Raw genomic sequence first — 7,018 nt, forward strand, 5'->3', positions numbered from 1 at the left:
ATGTATTGGCTCCTGCAAAAGTATTGCACTTTGCAGTGCAGGAAACGTGCACAGAACACCCCTTTCCTACACCGCATTCTGCTGTGAACTGGCCCTAACGACTTCTCCTGTGTTGTTCAGGTAGATCTTCAGCTCTCTAAGGTTGCCTACCCTTGGTTTAGTGTGTTCACTATTACCTTGCCACTGACCTGGGACTCACAGTGGAGAGAGAATGGGAGAGATGGCTGAACTTTAGAAAAGTTTAAAGTTATTTGCATTGAATTGGACTGTACTGATAACCTGAAGTGTGACTTTGGCTGTACAGAGTGTTATCCTGTTACCTCACAGTGCAAGCTTAAAGTGGGAGTAAACTCCCTTGTATGATTTTTACCTATAGGTAAGCCTATAATAAGGCTTACCTATTGGTACAGTAAATATCTTCTAAATGTGCAAAGTATAGGAGATATTTACTTTAGATGCAGCCCGTGACGTCTCCGGCGCATGCGCTCTGCAGGAACAGCATATCCATGCTGTTCCTGCAGAGCTGTGCCCTAAACAGTGGGCTATAGGCACGGAATATAAGACACACATTTTGATGGAGTTTCTCACATTTTACAGGTATGTGCGTACCCTGTTGAGCTTATGGCAGCCCATTCATTTGAATAAAGAAGTGTATATGGACAAAGATATTACCTACTAGATTACTGAAGATCCTTCCCTCCCTATATAAATATTGACCAAACTGGTTTTAGGCCAGGAAAGCTGACTGATCTTAACTTACGCAGAGTTTTCACCCATTTACAGTTGCCCTCTACTGAGTCTTTCACTAGAGTGACGAAAATAAAAATGTAGGCAATACCTTTTATGTGGCTAGCTGAATATATTTTAAATTGCAAGCTTTCAGAAACAATTAGTTCCCTTTTTCATGCACGGTTTCAAGTTAAAACAACTTGTGCTATAAAATATGACCAATAATCCTTCACTGTCCCAACATAAATTTGTTTATGGTGTCTGTTCTAATTACACGATGATGGCTCAAATAATATATCCTGTTTTTCACTTCTGTTTTTAAAGTGCTAGATAAGGAAAAGCCGTTACTGTTGATTGTCCATGGTTATGCTGTTAGTTTTTTACTATTAATTGTATGATATATTTATATCACTGTTCTTTGCAATGATCATACAATATTGTAATAATTCCTTAGACATAGTATGCCTTATGTTAGAACTGTACTAAGATAATTATTCGGCTGCTGTTGAAGGCCACCTTCTGAAAAAACGCTAGTTTGTAAGCGGTCCTGATTCACTGTCAGTGCCTGCCAAGCTAGCCAAGGGCCCCTCCTGCTTCTTCTTTAGATAGGGTACGCACATACCTGTAAATGGCAGAAACTCCATCAAAGTATGTCTTTTATTTTCCGGGCCTATAGCCCACTGTTTATGGTAAGAAATCTTCCAGCACAGGCAATCAAAATACATAATAATCAGCATGTTAGTCTCACCACTGTGTACATTATTTTTTTAAATGCTCTAATTTTCAGATAAAAAAAAAGGAAGCACAGGGAACATAGAACAGATATAGTGCAATAATGTCAAAATGACTACCTTAAGAGAAGTTTCTTCAATTGGGAAATTGGGCAACATTATATCCCATAAAAGCACAATGCTATACTGAAATAGCTTTAACTAAAATGCTTGCCAAACTTTTTTTTTTAGTACATTTCAGATAGAGTAGGTTAGGGTTACAACCTCTCTCAGGTCTTTAGTGCTGTCTTTGTGCCCAATGAACAAGTATGTCAATGTCCTCTTGTATGCTCACAGGACAGGATGAAGGCTGAATCTCTGCTATGATGACATCAATAAAACCCCTGTTTTTATTGATCTGCCCCAGTTGGAGAAATTCTCCCTACTTCCTGTGTGTGCACCAGGACATGAGTTGGGAACATTCGGTACATGTAAAAGTCCCAACCCAACCAATTTGTGACCAAGGTGTAAAAAGGGCACAAATTTGGTTGGGGTTTTTTACTTGCCACCGACTAACATGTATATTTCAATGTAATTCAATAAAGCTGTATGCTTTTATGTCATTCAGCCTTCTTAAGGCTGACTTTAAAAGTTACTTGTCCCTTAATTTTCCAGTTGAAGAAACACCTAAAGTAGATCCTAATAAAAAAGTTTTTTTAAGTTAGATAGAGGGGTATGGGGGGGGGGGGGGAGATAAAGCTACTGCTGACTCAACCGGAAGTGAGTTCATTCCCTGTGTATGGGAAATCCTCTTAGTTGTCCAGAGAACAAGTGCCCCCATTTGAAGATTTACCCTCTATTCCTGTTCTGGTGGAAACCCAAAATCTAGAATTTATCCTCACTTTTAATCCCAGTGACACTGGTGATCAGGAAAATTAGGGAGAGTGAATTACCCCAACGAGGACACAGCATTAATAAAAACCTGACAGTGGTTCGAACCCCACAACACTAGCTGCAGCTAAAAAATACCTTTAGTTAAACTCTAAGCAGTGATTTTGTTATTACTGTAATATAAGGTTAGTAAACAAACCATTTTTTAGCTGAGCACTTATTACAATGATAGCTCGGTTCACAAACTTAATGCGTTCCACGACTTAATCCAATCTGAACTTTTTTTTTGTTTTTGAACCACAAAAATATGAAACAAAACACAGTACAGTATGAAGAGAGAGAACACTAACAGGAACCTTGCTTGAGACGACTTCTGGCATGGAGGAAGGCAGGGGGAAGAGTTCCCCCTCCATAAGGACATTGGGGAGATCTCCTTCAGGGGTTTCCCCCCTTCTTTGTCTCTTAGCCACAGGCTCAGTTCTGCACATTGTTACCTTCATTACCGCTCTGCACATTCTTGTCACCTTCATTACCGCTCTGCACATTCTTGTCACCTTCATTACCGCTCTGTACATTCTTGTCACCTCCATTACCGCTCTGCACATTCTTGTCACCTCCATTACCGCTCTGCACATTCTTGTCACCTCCATTACCGCTCTGCACATTCTTGTCACCTCCATTACCGCTCTGCACATTCTTGTCACCTTCCTTACCGCTCTGGACATTGTCACCTTTATTACCGCTCTGTACATTCTTGTCACCTTCATTACCGCTCTGCACATTCCTCGTCACCTTCCTTACCGCTCTGCACATTGTCACCTTTATTACTGCTTTGTACATTCTTGTCACCTCCATTACCGCTCTGCACATTCTTGTCACCTCCATTACCGCTCTGCACATTCTTGTCACCTCCATTACCGCTCTGCACATTCTTGTCACCTCCATTACCGCTCTGCACATTCTTGTCACCTCCATTACCGCTCTGCACATTCTTGTCACCTCCATTACCGCTCTGCACATTCTTGTCACCTCCATTACCGCTCTGCACATTCTTGTCACCTCCATTACCGCTCTGCACATTCTTGTCACCTTCATTACCGGTCTGCACATTCTTGTCACCTTCCTTACCGCTCTGCACATTCTTGTCACCTTCATTACCGCTCTGCACATTCTTGTCACCTTCCTTACCGCTCTGCACATTCTTTTCAATATGCTTGCTCTGAACAGTCTTGTCACCTTCCTTACTGCATCACACTTTCTTCTTACCGCCATTCTTGCTCTGAATTTTCTTTGGAGCCATACTGGATGTCTGGTACAGTATGTGATAAAATGCACACCAAAAAGCTTTACAGCAAGTGTGTACAGGGATGTACAGTATAGTATGTGCTAGGGCTGGGGAAAAAAAAATCGATTTAAATCTTGAATCGAGTTGAGTGGTCAAATCGATTCAAAATTTAAACAAATCGATTTTTTTGGATTTTTTTTTTTTTTCACCGCGCCTGTCCTGAGGTGCTGTGGGCATGAGTTTTTAGGCGATGCCGCGGACTAGGCCGAAGCCATGGCCTCGCCTAAAAACTCATGCCCGCAGTGCCTCAGAACCGGCGCTGACACCGCGCCGGTCCTGAGGAACTGCGGGCAAGGACTTTTTAGGCGAGGCCGCGGCTTTGGACGGACGCCGCGGCCTCGCCTAAAAGCTCATGCCCGCAGTGCCTCAGGACTGGCGCGGTTTCCAAAGAAAAAAAAAAAAAAAAAACTCGATTCGAATCGTGAATCAAATTTTTTTTTAAGAGAATCGAAGATTTTTTTCTTAACCACTTCAGATCCGGGCCATTGCCAACAGCGCGGATCTACATTACCGGGATGACGTCGTCCCGTGCACGAGCGGCCTGCGCGCCCCCTGCAGGGCGCACGCGGCGATCAGTGAGTCTATGAGACTCGCCTGATCACAGATCAGAGTAAGGGGTCGGTCCCGACCCCTTACCACATGATCAGCTGTCAGCCAATGACAGCTGATCATGTGATGTAAACAGAGCCCGTAATCGGCTATTTTTCCTCCTCGCGCTGACAGCGTGAGGAGGAAAAAAAAACCCGATCACTGGCGGCCGTGAGAGGGACATCAGTCCCGATCACGGCGATCATCTGCCCCAACAGCAATAGGCAGCAGTGCCCCCTACCAGTGCCCACCAGCGTCATCCATCAGTGCCCACAGTACCACCCATCAGTGCAACAACAGTGCTGCACATCAGTGTCACCTACCAGTGCCCATCAGTGGTGCCCATCAGTGCCACCTATCCATGCCACCCATCAGTGACGCCTTATCTGTCCCCATCAGTGCCGCCTTAACTGTGCCTATCAGTGCCGCCTTAAATGTGCCTATCCGTGCCCATCAGTGCTGCCTTAACTGTGCCTATCCGTGCCCATCAGTGCAGCCTATCAGTGCCGCCTCATCAGCGCATATCAATGAAGGAGAAAAATTACCTGTTTGCAAAATTTTATAACAGACTATGAAACATGATTTTTTTTTTTTTTTTCAAAATTTTCCATCTTTTTTTGTTTGTTTAGCAAAAAATAAAAATCCCAGCTGTGATTAAATACCACCAAAAGAAAGCTCTATTTGTGGGAAAAAAAATGATAAAAATTTCATTTGGGTACAGTGTTGTATGACCGCGCAATTGTCATTCAAAGTGCGACAGCGCTGAAAGCTGAAAATTGGTCTGGGCAGGAGGGGGGTTTAAGTGCCCAGTAAGCAAGTGGTTAAAGAAAATCTCCCAGCCCTAGTATGTGCTAAAAAGCACACCAAAAAGCTTCTCAATACTGTAAGTGTCTTCATAGTACACTTTCAGTGCCTCTGTTACGGCGATCTCACCTACAGGAATTCGTGACCATGTGTGAGAGCAGGGAAGATGGCCACGGCTTGTGTTCATGAACCAAAGCGGAGTTTGGCACCGAAGCAAATTTTTGTGAACTCTTCTGTTCGCGAACCAAGTTGTTTGTGAACCGAGGTATCATGATATAGATTATTATTATTATATATATAATATATACACATATATAATATACACACACACAAGTAGATGGGTTGAGGGTTTAATATTACAAATATGATATAACCTAGATATAGGTTATATGAAATGTAAAAACAATTTAAAAAGTGTCCATTTGCTTATTCCAGTGGGGTAATATATTTAAAAGAAACGAGGAGAAAAGGAAGAAAGCAAATGAGATTACAGAAGGCATATGAGAAGTGTATGGGTAGCTTTGTTTCACTTTACATTTTTATCTATTTGCAATAACAATAAGCTAGAGAATATCTTTATTACTAATATTATCAGTCCGAAAGAAATGTCATGAAGTTTACTGATGAAAAGCTGGTGCCGACAAAGACACAACAGAACATAAATACATAATCTAACAAAACATGGTGAAATAATTAACAGCTGAACTTCAATCTACTGACTTCACATGAGGAAAAAAAAAAAAAAAAAAAAAAAAACTAAAGATGAACTTAGTAGGAACCTTTATACAATTGCAAAATTCCACCACGCTTTTAAAGTGATACAATTCTATATCCAGTGATACTCCTACCAATGCTGCTACTTGGTATTCTAAATATATTCATAAAAGTGAAAAATCATCAGTAACAAACCAATAATAATCTACAGTAGCGCAAACATATAACCAAAACAGTAAGTAAATAAACATAGAAAAAACTCAATATATAAAGAAATAGACAAATGAGTCCTTCAAATAAAAGTCCATATAAGTGGATGTAGCCGACAGTGGACTACAGTTATCTGGCACTGCAGACTTACCCTCCTCTCCCTTCTTAGACTGTCTCTGTGTTCCTCTAGAGCTGGGTTCAGATTACATGCATCATATTCCTTAGCCAAGCAGAGAGCATTGTGGGAATTGTAGTCTCCTGAACAGATATCCTTGATCTGTAGAACTAATCATGAACTACACCTCCCAGCAAGCCATCTGCTCCAGGGAGAGAACTCTGGGAAAGGCCATAAAGGGATCAGCAGACCAGGCCCAAACCCTCTTGCTTCCCGGATCTCATAAAGTAAACACTTCCTTCACTGTGCGAAAGGACTGCAGCCTACCACGCGACACGTCGCTCCCAGCTCCGACCCAGGTGGGTCTGATGCCGCTTTCTACACGAGGGGCACCACTGCAGCATCGCTGTAAACAGCAGGACCAGATGATTCACTGTTCCAGCAGCCAGTCCGTTCTGCACAAGGAAGAATTGACTTGGATTGCTCTTCAGGAAGTTCCTACACTGTCTCCAGATTGGTGAGTGGACACCTGCCCACAAATCCAGTACCAGACACTAGCATACTCCACAGGACACTGTATACAGACACCTTATACCTGGATTACCTTAAGGATTACTATTGGTCAGTCTCAGCTGCTTTTCCTTGACTGCATATCACTGTGCCACATTTCGAAGTCTTGTTTCTTTGAGCTCCAACTGCCGGTGAAGATAACTGCAAGGCCTTGCATTTTGAACACTGCTATTCTATCGCTATTTAACCGCTTGCCGACCGCTGCACACACATATGTTGGCAGAATGGCACAGGCAGGCAAATGTGCGTACAGGTACGTCCATTTAAATTTGCCGCCTTTCGGGCACGCACGCCACGGGAGCATGCCAGCAAGTCCCGGTCACTCGATGTTCACCGGCGGCC

General features: G+C 42.7%; 1 protein-coding gene across 1 annotated transcript in view; it reads right to left on the reverse strand.

Annotated features, from left to right (window-relative positions):
- SMPDL3B (sphingomyelin phosphodiesterase acid like 3B) overlaps window positions 1-6,228 on the reverse strand; it is an 80,867-nt gene extending 74,639 nt beyond the window's left edge. The window contains exon 1 of the mRNA XM_073616254.1: window positions 6,143-6,228. The gene's annotated coding sequence lies outside the window, so the exon portion shown is untranslated. The remainder of the gene's footprint in view (window positions 1-6,142) is intronic.
- Window positions 6,229-7,018: the final 790 nt, after the last annotated feature.

This window comes from Aquarana catesbeiana, linkage group LG02 (assembly GCF_042186555.1).
Source record: "Aquarana catesbeiana isolate 2022-GZ linkage group LG02, ASM4218655v1, whole genome shotgun sequence".
NCBI classification, from domain to species: domain Eukaryota; kingdom Metazoa; phylum Chordata; class Amphibia; order Anura; family Ranidae; genus Aquarana; species Aquarana catesbeiana.